Source organism: Harpia harpyja, chromosome Z (assembly GCF_026419915.1).
Source record: "Harpia harpyja isolate bHarHar1 chromosome Z, bHarHar1 primary haplotype, whole genome shotgun sequence".
Classification (NCBI taxonomy): Eukaryota; Metazoa; Chordata; class Aves; order Accipitriformes; family Accipitridae; genus Harpia; species Harpia harpyja.
In genome coordinates, this window is record NC_068969.1 from 100,968,159 (window position 1) to 100,981,990 (window position 13,832).

Below are 13,832 nucleotides of genomic sequence, written 5' to 3' on the forward strand. Positions count from 1 at the left end.
ATTATTCTGTGGGGAGAAGGGCTGCAGGGTCACATGGGCAACAACTAAAGAAAGAAAAGTGGAAATTTCTTAGTACTGGCTGTGCCTTTCTATATGCTCCACGGACATCAACGAAATGAAGCAACACTAAGCAGTACTCGGGCATCTCAGCTACTTCAGCAGCCCCATAGACGAAGCGTTGCAGGTGCTGCTGACACTATCAAAATCTTTAACATTAAAAGCAACCTCTCCTATCTCAACTTGACCATGCTACACCAGGGTAGAAACATATACACACTATGTGCAGATGTTGACACACAGCTTGAAGAGTATGTCTGAACACAAGCTCCATTCAGATATAAAAGTGTGGGTGGTCATTTCAGTTTCCCATGGCAACAATTAGTTATGGAGCCACATCAGCACAAGTCCTTGCCTGTTGGAAGAAGAGCACAGTTTCTGCAAGTATGCAGATTTATGCAGAAAACAAATATGTGCTGGAGGAAACTTTAGTGTTTAGTTCTCTCTTGCTGGTGGTGTTCCCCACCTCCTGACAAGCACACAGACACCTTCTCCTGCCTTGGCAGTGGAGGCACCCTGCCAGCTTCGTGAGTGCTGGAAGAAGAGATGTATTTTTCTGTTGTTTTGCTCTGCACAATAAATGTAATGCTGTTGACAAAGGATATTGCACAACCTCAGCAATTTCATCATCATAATATCTGATCGACTCAAACCGATTAAGAAGTTTACCCTTAAAGTGCCTTCTCACTTTACAGCTGGGGAGCTGGCACACAGAAATTAATCAATTTTCCAAGGACACAGAGGAATTTCTGTGGCACAGCCAGATGCTGAAAGCTTGTTTCAGACTAATGTTTGACTATTATATTGAGACTAACTATTACTCTCCCTGAAGTCACGGGGATTTTGCCTACGTTAAGACAAGTAAGTGGCTCTGGAAGCTCACCCGTTCCTGTCAACATGCCTCAGCCTCATCTGAAGGGCTCAGATTATTGCCACCACTTTGCCTTTCTGCTGAGAACCATTATGGGTACGGCTGCTAGAGACAACTCAGGTAATGGGGGCGTGTTTCCTCCAGGAAAAATGAAAATGGTAATTTCACACCAATCGTGTGGGAACCACCTGCTAATAAAAAAAAAAAAATACCCAAACCAGGCTTAATCAGTAAAAGAAATCTCACTCACATCTTAGCACTGAAATAAACACTTGAGAACTTAGGACAGCCTAAGTGCTCTGCACAGCAGCTCTCCTGACCTGTCCCATACATTGGGCTGCAAGGATTTGAGTATGCCAGCTCTGTTTCTTCTATGGATGCGTCCACCCTGTAGCCACCCCAAATATGAAGCAATTTTTATTCCTTATCTATGACCTAAGCCTTGCTCTGATTTAAAGGAAAGAGGGTTTCTTCTTACGCATTTTTGTAAAAGTCACATGTCTTTCTAACATGTTGCAGTTAGAAGCTGTGGTGCATTATGTTACCAACCAGGAAATGCTGTGGGACTTCCCCACCTATGTAAGAAGTCAGGGCAGCTTACCTCTAGTAAAGCAGAGATATGATGGATTCAGGGCTTTTCTAAAAGTAATTTGTTAGAAGACTATAGCAGCTTTTCGTAAACTGCAATTGAATGCATGACAGGCAAGCAGAACAACAGAGGACCATTTCTCCCCAGGAGTCCTATCAATGTAAGCTGTATATTTTTTTCACTGGTCTCCACTTCTGTTCTTAAAGAGGGTTAAGAGCCACATACTAAGTCTAATATTCTATTTCCTTTAAGGATAGCTATGACTTTGGGAAGAATAATGCTGTTTCTAGAAAGTCAGTGCGTATATATAGGTATCTTGGGATTACTGGAGATCTTAATTGTATTTCACACATCTCTGCAAATTGCTGAGATGTAAAACCCATGAAGTGCAAAGCACTGTCATGGTCATAACTCATGTTTCTTAAGGGATTTCAAGGGGATATAATGAAATTAAATAGCAAGACTTTAACTGTTGACAATTCTCTAAACAAGAAGAAAACAGAGCCTCATTCTCTTAAGAAAAATTGCACTTTTGGCTTAACAAATTGGAAGAAAAAAACATGTTGAATTCCAGTGGTAACAAGATCTCATAACTGAAAAACAGCATCTAACAATAATTTACAATCAGGTCTTCTGTTATAAAGTTGACAACAGAGACCAAACGCTAACTCCGATACATGTAATCCTTGCACAGTCTTTCCTGTAACTAGAACTGCTACTTAAATCTATTTGCTAGATAAACTGGTGTAGCAGAATACTAAGCCTGCTGTACTGGTGGGATAAGATAACATGTCAGACTGGGAGCTCTGCAAGGAGAACGTAGTTATTTTGAGATGGTCAGCAATTCTGGAAAGAAGCCTTCACCTCCTGCAGAACACCAACTGGAAGCTGTCACTCACTTATCTCAACAAAACATTCACAAGGTTGCATCACATGCAAACGTGCCAGATTCTGTAACGCATGTTCCTCCTGGTAAAAAACAAATATTTCTTGACTTGGGGAGGAAAGAAAGGGCAACCCAGAGAAAAATCTACTTCAAACAATGAGCAATGTTCATGACCTTGGAAAAATAGACAATAACAGCTGGATATTTTGGGCAACCACATTAAATTCTGCTGGTTTTGCTTTGCTACCTCTCTTAACATGAAGTCTCAGTCAGGAGGGTTCTGCAGTACTATTGCAAGTATTTTTGTAGACAAGGATGTAACTCTGCTTAACTGGTGTGGCCAGGAATGGGAGGTTAAACAGTCTCAGCTGTGACAGCTGGATAACCTGAAGAGCTCCCAGTGCATCCTTTCAAGAGCAAAGTCTTGCCTTCTACCTCTGTAACGTATGGCATAATCCAGCCAGGACTTTAGTTCTGAAAGGCCCTAGGTGCATCAAAAGGCATGTGCCAAGAGTAAGAGGAGATACCTTGGGTTTTTCTGATTAACTTCTACAGCTTCCTATTGTGCAAATGCTATGGAGCCAGAAAGGAAAGATAATAAGTTATTATCTCCCATTCATTTCATTACTTGTGGAGCTGCCCTAGATGCAAGTGTTTTTCCTGTGAAGTGGCTTGATAGATCTTCACAGTACAAAAAGCTGAGCTCTGGAGCCAAGTGGAGGCATCCTCGGATAACAGAGCAATTTCTGACTGAAAGAGACGAGGCAGTTACATTCAAAGCTAACTAAACTTGTTAGCAAGACCGAACATCATCTACAAATCCACTGAAGAATAAACTGGAGAATGAAACAGTTCACTAGAAAATAAATTATGTTGTTTATGTACACACACCAGTATTTTTCCACATTGTTCACCAGTGTTTTATACCTTCTTTTCAATAAACCACTCATATTTCCTTTGCCCCATGAAATAAATGGACTTAATTAAGCGGTGGAGAATAATCAGACCAGTCACTTACACCTCCAAACACCTCACTGGGATGAACCCCAAATATCAACACATATCCTATGACAGAAAACACTTCTGCGTTACACTCCACCCTCAACCATTTCTGGTGTAGAAGCCCTCTAAAATAGACACTAAGAACTTAAAAAGGCATTTCTTATCCTTGCCAAACCATGAACCACTAATAATTTCCATTCCTTTAATGATTACTTTTAACTTCGAGAAAAACACTTCACTGCAAGCAAAGATCGACCCGGGATATATACAAGTGGATTAAAACAGATGGTTTGAATTAAATCCTATACAACAATAACTATAGTTGACATCAGCATTTTCACTGAAGTAATTATATGGAGTACTAACTATTTGATCATTAACAGCAAATAATAAATAGACCATGTTAACATTTATAGTTATTACCTACATTTGCTTCCCTAACACTTGCAATTTCCTGTTCAAAGACAAATTATCACATTATTCTTTGTTTTGTGCTTCAGTGAAGAGACAGAACACAAATTCAAAGGATACAATGACATTATTTTACTTTGTACATGTTCTTGTTTAAGATTTAATATTTATTAAATGTTAACAGCTTTTCCTGTTTTACAGTAGGCATGGGTGGCAAACATTAAGTTCCTTTTAAAAGAAACATGATGCATGTGGTGTTTGCCAGCCAGGCATGTTAACTGTTCTGGTTATTTTGTCTTCACAAAGTAAAAAACAGGGTATTCTAGCAGATAGGAATTCAAGAGTAAACTCTTGATCCAAGTGAGTTTTCAAATTTGCTTCTAAAGTTTCTGTGTCAGCCCTAAAGCCAAGACTAGACATTGCTAGGGGAATAATAAACAAACAAAATCCCAAACCAAATACAGAATAAACATATTTCCTTTCAGCATGTTTCTCTGAATATGTTCTGGGTAACAGTTAGGGATAGCCCACAAAAGACACACTTCTCGGTCTGGGTGGATCTTTCATGTTTCCCCAGCCAGACCACACTCCATCACTCCAGCAGTGCAGTGCTGAGTGTTTGCATGCATGGATGTGGGGCTTCAGCAGCCCCTGGAGGGCTCCTGCCCACTCACATCCTTCTCTTTCACTCCCTTGGCACCATTCAGGACTGCACTGTTCCATCTGTCATGGAGCTTTCCAAGCAGAAGAGATCTTGTCGACTTAATTTCTGCTTGTACAATCTGTAGAAGGGAAATATCCTTGGGTCTTTCTGCTGTGGGAGCTGATCATTTGTTCCTTTGTTTCTCCTTCTGATTAATTTTTAATCCATGGAAATCCTTGCATTTTATCCCCTGGCATTTTTTAAGGAACCTTCGCTAAGGTGTTGTATCAAAGGCTCTCTGAAAATCCACATTGTAGGGACTGCACAACCATTTCCTGTGTGCGTGGCAAAATCTTTTTTTGAGTCAGGAGCTACAGGTGACAGACACTAAGTGTCTTCTGAAAGAAACATGACTTACACAGACTCCCAAATATATCATATTTATCGATGCATTTACCAATATATGCCTTTTTCAAGTTTCTTCCAACTTACCTTGCCAAGAGGACAAACTTTCTGATGTGCAATTTCCTTGAGTCCTTTTTAAAAATTGGTGTCAGGTTTGCTACATCCCACTTCGTTGGTGCCAAGGCTGATACAAGTGATAAATTCCCAGCTATACAATTCTTAACAGTTTCCTGTTGCGGTCTTTGAAACTCGCAGGAAAATCTCCTTGACCAACTTAATGACAATGAAACACGGGACTAAATGGACATTATGCATGGCTCTTTAGGTAATATACTAACTCTATCAGCCTACCTTACTGCTATTCTACACCCCTTAGCATGGATTTACCTACTTTGTAAAAGATTTTTAATTATCTGTAAAAAAAATAATCCTGTACTTCAGGGAAAAGAAAGTCTTCACTGCATTATTCAAGAAGAATTCAAAATCCCTAGCAGGGGGACAGTTTTCCAGAAGTTATGCAGAAAACTAACCATTGCTGTTACTACTTAATTTTACAGCATGCTTCTCCAACGGGTGGGAAGAGAAAGCAAAGTAGAGAAATCTCTGTCTTGTTAAGTACCAGGAATTCTTCCAGATTCAGCAGCTAGAGAGTCCTTACTCTGTAAGGAGTAAGAGTCCTTACTCTGTCTGTAGCTCTGCCTCTCACCTATAGCAGCACTCCTAGGCTATTCTTCTTCCACAGTTCATTCGGAACACCTCCCCAGTAGCAGAGAAGGGAAATCGCCTAGGCCGCGTATTTTATTCCCCAAAGGGAACCTTGCCAGAGCCTTGTTGTGGAGGGCCACGCAGTTGCCAAGCTCCCCAGCTTTTCCCATTCCCTTTTCCATCATCCTCAGAATTAGATAATCACCTGGGTAGCAGTACTCTGCTGGAATGTAACAGGGAAGACGGGGGGAGCAGCCAAGGTTGGAAACAAGCAACTGGGAGGCTCTCTGGAGCCCAACAGACCAGGAATTCTGCAAGGCTGGACCCAGCTATCCTCCAGATGGTGGCTCCAGTTCCTGAAGTACCCAACTGAGCTGCAACCCTAAGAATCATCTGGTTCTTCTGAGCACAAAGCTTTCAGAATTGCTCTGTGTGATTCAAGAATGGCATCTTGTGAACTCCTACTCTAAAATGTTTCTCTTTCTTTTCTGATCCCTTGGAAGAGCTTAAGAGAACACTCAGGTGTGCCCAAATATTGCTGAGGTGCACACAGTGCTCCCTCATTTATACTGGTAGGAATCAGGTCTGTTCCATGACGGCTCTCCAATTCCCAGTCACACTTTTATTCTGTTCCCAGTCTGATCCTGGCTCTCACTTTTGAAGAGCACAGCATGGAAAGAAAAGGTGCAATGTTGCAGACAGCCTCTTGGTTCTAAAAATCTCTTGTATTTTAAATCGGGCAGTGCAAGTTACTGCACAATAACTGCATCAGTGTTTAAGCTAATGAAAAGAATGTTACCCCTTCCCATGGTCACTTTTGTATGCTATGAACGTTCAGTAACAAGGGTTTCTTTTTCTTTTTCCTGTTACAGATGGGTGGTATTGAAAGCAATTTGCTCTGTGCGTGCTCCACGGCATAGAATGCTTCATTATACCTCATGCATATATGCTTTTATAATATGGATTAGTGTTTGTTTGCTTGAGCTAGTTTACTTCCCCTGATGCACAGTTGGTTTATTAACTGAGTTCATTTGGCTAGTGCAGTACAAACTGTTTAAATAATTCACATGAAATATAAAACTACATTTAAAATATGAAAATAGGAGTTAAAGTAACAACTGTAACTAGGAATTTTCTCACTTGTTAGCTTCTTAGATAACGGTAACAAACTGCTGTGCACGTTTTTGCATCATCTCCATCATCTGATCTTCCTCTTTAAACACATGGACTTAATTGCATGTGTGGGCAAAAGTTCCCATGTTTCAAACCAGCCTCACTGCTGCTCCTCCAAAAGCAAGCCACAAGTGGCCACCGTCACACAGCAGTTTTGGGTGCAGCTCAGCCCTGGTAAAGGAGGAACAATTCTGGTTCACAGGAGGAGCAGCATGTGTATCAGTGGCTCAGCTGCAGTCTATAGGTCTGCTAGGGAGAGCAAAGACGTATGCTGGGACTACAATCTTTGCAGCTAAGAGGCAGAAAGACTGACTTCTTCTGACTACACCTGGCACTAACTACAGAGGTGTGGCTAATTCTTGCAAATGACCTCAAAACCCAGCAATCAGAGCACAGCAAGTTGGCAAGTTTGTCTTCAAACGAGAAGAAAATGTGATGGCAACTAAAGAGCAATGAAGGAAATGCACACAACAGCAGGAATGTTAAAGATAACAGAGATAACTGGATGGGATAACTATGGCACGTACGTTATTTTGCAGGGTGTCTGACTGAAGCTGATTGTTCATTAAGTGTTTTTGGCAGGCTTGTGGGTGACGATATCCAAAGTCTTGAAAGTGTTCAGTAAATGCTGGAGTCACAGATGTGGTTTGGAGGAAAGTACAAGGGTGTCAAGTCTCTGGCAACCCAGGTTAGCCTTTGAACCATTTGATCTACTCAGTTACAAGACTAAATATGGATTTTTAGGGGCATAATTTAAGGCTACTATACCTGAAAATTTCATTACTATGTTTTTGTTTTCTGTGTTTTCTTACAAAATACAGGCCTGTCTACAATTCATTTCCAGCATGTGTCTTCCACTCTTAGAAATCCCCAATCCCTTCCTGTTAAAATACCATGTATACTCCTAACACAGAAGACACAAGGTGAAATCCTTTCTTCTCCATGTGAGAGCATAGATACTGTCACACTGGCCCAGAAAAATGGCTTATCTGAAATATATACTACTGGCGAGGAAGCAAGAGTGGTAAAAGTAACTCAGAAGTGCACAGACTCAAGGCCTTCCCTTGGATTTTTCTGCTAGCTATCAAAGCCATGCCTAATTGCTATGGAAAGTGATGATGATGAAAAAACTACTTTGCTCTCTGCCAAAATGAATCTTCCCTCCAGCAGAAATGGCTTAGCCAGATCAGAGGGGTATAACTTACGCTTCCCTGTGCCAAGCTTTTTGATGCTGGCTCCTGGAACAGCTCTATAGCAATTTCTTCTGATAACAGAACATATTTCTTGCTCAGAAACACTTAAACTTCTGGAAATAAGGCAACTATTCTAAAGGCTTTGTCTGCAGGTAAAAGTTTTAAATCCGCATTCTTGACAGTTCTGCCCCTGTCCACATAAATCAGGATGCACTGAGCTGATCACAGTTTTAAGCTTTTCAGATTTTACTGCCAGCTCTGCTTTGGCTTGTGTTCCGTCCTTAGACAGCTGCATGTAATTGCGAAAGTAGGTAACACAGAGAAAGGCTGTAGCAAAGATGCACCAATTAGAAGAATTAAGAAGAGAAAATGACCACAATGAACAAATGACTACCAGCTATATTACGGCATTAGTATTTACCAAGAGGAGGCAAGAGAGTTTGCACCTTAAGCTAAGGAAGATTCTGCCCTTTCTCATTATCTCTTGTCACTTCCTAATAAGATTAGGATTGTTATACACACAAATACGTCTAGTCTTCCTGATCATCAAAAAAGTCGTTAAAAATAAAAGAATACCCTTCATGTGTGAGAAATGGCTTGTCACTACACTGACTACAATCTATAAAATTTGAGTTTGCCTAAATCATGAAATGTGTTTTCAGCCAAGACCCCACACAGCTATAGATCTTTTTTCTGAATATTTCAAGCCAAGCAACAAAGTCCCTGGTACCTCCTGACTCCATGAACAGATGGACAAATTTCCCTTTCTCAGCAGAAAATATGCTGCAATTCAAAGGCACCTTCCTGCTTAGACTAAGAATTCCTCCATGTGTCCCAAAAGTCAAATCCATGCTTTTAGGCAACACCTGTCTGCTACTTAACTTCATGGTGATAGCAAGAACCCAACTGCTATCCTGTCAATTCAGTAAGAAAAACCCCTTACCTTGGCTGTAGCAGAAGACCTACAGCATGTGGCTGAGCAGCTATGACACTACCCAGAAGAAAGCATGCAGAATTACGCATATCCAAACAAGGCAGCTATGAGGGTGAGGGTCAGTTCAAAATGAAGACACCTATATTTTGCTCTCTTTATGCAAGGTTGGGCAAAATCCAGTTGCCTAAACATCCGTAGCTATCTCAGACTGCCTAGGATATTCTGTCTGCCTCCCAGCCTCTGCTTCAAAAGGCACAGATGTCCTATCTACAAGTCTCATGCAGATTTTCTCAGTACCTAGAGGATATCCATATGATTCATGCAGGGATGAATCTCATCCTTAGGTGTCCAAGCTCCCAATAGTCAATGGAGAGCTAGTCAGTACAGTCCCTCGAACAAAGAACAGCTGATTGAGTTGATTTAATTGCCTGAAAACAGATGTTCAGCTACATATGAGATGCCTGGCCTTAAGCTTTTTATAGAGCTCTTTAAGCTTCTGGCTGTTCCAGAATGATGCAGATGTCCTGCGGGTCCTGTGTCATCGCTGTGAGTCCCATGCAGATGTCTTGGGTGCCCAGGGGTGTCTTTAATGACACTAAAGCCCTGTGCATGGTATATAGATGCAATCTCCAGCTCTAGAATTGGGAGCTTTCATATCCAGTGCATACCTATACTTAGATGGTTTAATCTGGGTGTGTAATGCACACAAAGCAGTAAGTGACCAGACACCAGCATAACAAAAGGACATTCTGATGAAAGTAAAAATTAGATTTGATATATCTCAGAAGGGAAAATAATTAATCCTACTTCTTATATAAAAGTGAGGAAAATAGAGCATTTGAGCGTAACAGCTTCATACAATAATTAAAAAAAGTTGTGATGGAAAAACATAAATACATTTCTAAAACCAGATTAGATAAAATGAACAATAAATTCAGGCTTGTAGCTCTTAAAATTATCATTGTACAAAAACAGTTCACTCAAAAATATTTTTATTGTGCTATCATTAAATATGAATGCCTCTCTAAACCTTCTTCAGAGGATGAATTAGCATAGCTGTAATAGTCTGGAACAAACTTTGATCTAGTATATAAAATGATAGAAGACATTTCCCACTTCTTTTCACTGGGAAGAAATTAGTTTTGGAACTGCTTGAGCTTATGTATTGTTTTATTAACTGGGACAAATTCCCAGTTTATTCCTCTATGTCCTTATGTGACCTACAGTCATCAGTTGTAGAGAAGGAATAAGCAGACTAAACGTATTCTGCTTCTTAAACATTTTGCAGTCTGTGTCTGGAGCAATTCCTCTCAACCACTTCTGATGTCAGCAGGTATAGTAAACCAAAATACCTAGGTGTATGCTGGATATGTATTTGAAACACCACAGTTACATTAATGTAATTATCTCAAACACAAATTGTGTGTGTGTACATGAATATAAGCTCTTATATTTTTTCTTGAATGACAATCAATTTTGCACAGATGTAGGTGATCTACTCATGAAGCAGTACTCCTTCTTGTTTATGTACCTAATTAACTAAATTAAAGTAAAATTTCAAAATCACACAATTCCCCATCTTTAAAGCAACCTAAACTCTTAGAAGTGTAAGTTCTGTTGACTTAACAAAAATTTCTTCATTAACTGTGAAAATGGGCCTTACATTTTCTAATCCCAAGGGCACAAAACCCATTTACCTGTGGTAATTACACACCTATTAGAAATTACACTACTGTTATTGTGGCATTTACACTTTCTTTCTACCACTGCCTCTGTTCTGCCCTTACTGTCATACCGCAGGCACCTCGAGGATACAGACAGTGTGTGGGTTAGTGTCCCCTGGTAGGAGGCTGCACATCCCAGACCTGCTCAGCTCTGAATTACACTTGAAGACCTGGTGCAGCAGGCATGCTTGGTCACATTTAGCATTGCCATCTCAGAGATGGTGTGAACCCTGTCACTTCGCACCAGCCACAGCCTCAGTTTAAGGTGCCAGCAAGCCAAGCTCTTTGCAAAAGGAGAGCACAAACCCAAGCTAAATCAATGGAAAGCCTCCAGTGGAACTTGGCACCAGCCTGGAGACAGCAAATAAGTGACTAAATGTCCAGTACCTGGTCTCAAATGCTGTGCAGTTGCCTGGCCAGCTGCTGGCCTCGCACCCTCTCTCCCTCCAGGAGGAAACACATCTGGGATTTCACCCTGTGCCAAGGGTGGAGCTGGCTCCACGGCACGGAGCCAGCTCAATGCACAGGCTCTTGTAAGGCTGAACGTAAGCTTGACTTACTTTCAAGACATAAAAGCCTTCCATGTACAAGTCAATATTACACTGTCTCAGTAATGTGCTTTCGTGCAAGATTAGCAAGTATGTGTAATTTTTTAATGTGCTGCCAGGAGAAATACAATTACTGAAGTGGATTTTTTTACGGAACTGTGACACTATAGATTCAGTCCCTTGGGCAATGTGTAACATATGGTACAGGTATGGAGCACATCTAAGTGAGTTTATAGGAATGCCTCAGCAAGACTGTGCTGGGCAGAGCTCTGTAAGATTGTCAGGATTCATCACCTGAGTGGGGTTGGATGCTCATGAGAACTTTTGCAGGTACAAGCACATTCACATGGGGGGAAAAAAGAACAAAACAGCTAATAAACAGATCTCCTCTAATACTCTGTCCTAAATCATGCAAGAATGGCAAATGGATGTTCTCTCATGCTGTTATCTCACATATTCCTGTTCAGCTTACACTTTCTTGTCTGACTCTCTCAGCTTGAGCATTTTCCCTACTCAGAATAAATACAATACAGCATCAGAAGCAGTTTAGTGGTTAGAAATTTATTCTCGGGACAACACAGCTCTGTTCCCTTCATACACAATTCTTTAATAATGCAGCAAATCAGGACAAACATATTTAGTATTGTGTCTTGGATTTAAGCACAGGAACACAATTAAAATGTTCTTCATTTTTTGATTCTGAAGGTAAACTCACGGAAGTTACTATTTTATCAGTACAGACAAAGTCACACAAAGGTGATGTTGTGGTTAAGTTTTACTTATAACAGCTTTTTACTAAAGTTAGGACATCTGGACTACACCTCATCTGCCAAGGATCAAAAAATCTTCATATGCTCTTAAACGTCAAAAGAAAAATCAATTGGTCCAGTAGACTACATCTGGGCAGGGATTATTTTTGTCTATTGAATGAATGTACTGTAAAATGCAGACACTGAGGGGGGAAGGATCAAGTCAGGACACATTCATTTTTGTTCTAACCATTCTGTACGAGGCAATGAATAGAAGCTGGTACATGTATCATATTTCACTGTGAAATACTGACTTTCCACATTTCAGCAGAACCAAGGAGGAATTTGCAAATTTTATTTCAGTTCATAGGTCTAACTAAAGAGATTGGTACACAAAGGGGGAAGAATGAGTATACAGCTTTATTTTGCAAATTCCTGTCAGAAAATTCCTCTTCTTTTAACCAAATCAGAAGACAGAGAAGGAGTCAAAACACATTAAATAAAGGCCTTACATTGTTTCAGCCCAATTCTAATATGAAAATAAACACTTCACTGCCCCACACCTCCTTACACACTTCTTAACTAGGCACACTCATTTCCCATGGGACATGTAAGTTGCAGAATGAAAGGATCACTGGAAGCAGGAAATGAAAGGAAGGAACAAAAGTGAAAACTTCATTCATTCATTGCCTTCAATGGTCAGATACACTAGGAACTCAAACCAAATTTGGTAAATGTTAAAGAAAAAGCCTTAAGTAGCAAGGGAGAAGAGAATCTTATAGATTCTCTTCCTGGTAACACAGAAGACAAGTGTCTGAGCCACACACATAGAAGTAAATAAACAGAAACTTGTGTTTTCCCTATCCAAACCCCTTTTTTAATGAAAAAAAAAAAAAACAACTTTATGGAAGAATTCTCTGAAAACGGATCATTTGAGTTCTAATTGTATCTTATTTCAGCTTAATGTCTCCATTAACAAAAAAGTAATACTCCTTATATCTCTCCAGTGCTTCTGCAAATATGGATATCTAGAAATTTTAAATATGCAACTTGAAGAAAATACAGAACTGTATCAGGGCGAAAGAGGAAGATTATACCTTTAAAGTGTAGGACAGTTATGACTACAGGTAACTATGCCACAGCCCTGTGGTTTAGTACCATATTCTAAAACTAACACTAGAAAGGCTAATGAAACATGGCTTGTGACTTTAGAAGTATTTAATTTGCATTCAGTAACACTGAAGTATGGATCTAAAGAAAAAAAAAGAAATTGAGAGATATCAGAAATTTTCATTAAAAAATGTATCAGTTTATTTACAGTTTGTTGTGGAAGCTGTTTCCACCTGACTTTTTCCAATATTACTCGTCAAACTGCCCTCTCCGACTTTCTCTGCTAACACTGATTTTGGCTAGGAGGTCAGCAGGGGCACGTGCTTAAGGAGCCACCCTTCTGCAGCTGCTCTGTAGCTCTGGGAGAAGTGGCGACACGTTTGCATAAAATTAGTAATTATGGAAAATTGTTACTGCTCTCTCCAAAGGTCAGAACAAGACAGACCAGACCAGGTTAAGTTGCATTTGTTTACAGGAGCAGATCATAATCAGCGTAGGCAGATCAGTCTGACACAATGTAAAAGTCCCACTGGAGTTAATGGGAATTTTTTGTTCTAACTGAGTAAAAGACTAGTCCCAGAGGACCCACCAGAGTCAGGACAGGCCTCCGGGTGATACTGAAATGGTTCTAAATCATTGCTGGTTGCAACAACAAAAAGCATCAGAGAAAGCTCAGCTGGACCAAGTACTTTCCAGCCTGGCATTTAATTCAGAAGATGGAAGAATTGAGGTGAATAAGGATGGGAAGAAGAACAACTGTGGAAAGCCAGAGGTACATTCAGTGGTTGTGAATCCTGGGCAGATCTGTTGAATCATGAACACCACAGGATAT

The 13,832-nt window shown here is 40.3% G+C and overlaps 1 protein-coding gene across 4 annotated transcripts in view; it reads right to left on the bottom strand.

Moving 5' to 3' along the window:
- The window catches only part of GHR (growth hormone receptor), a 131,179-nt gene that overhangs the window by 54,339 nt on the left and 63,008 nt on the right, over positions 1 to 13,832 (bottom strand). The window lies entirely within an intron of this gene.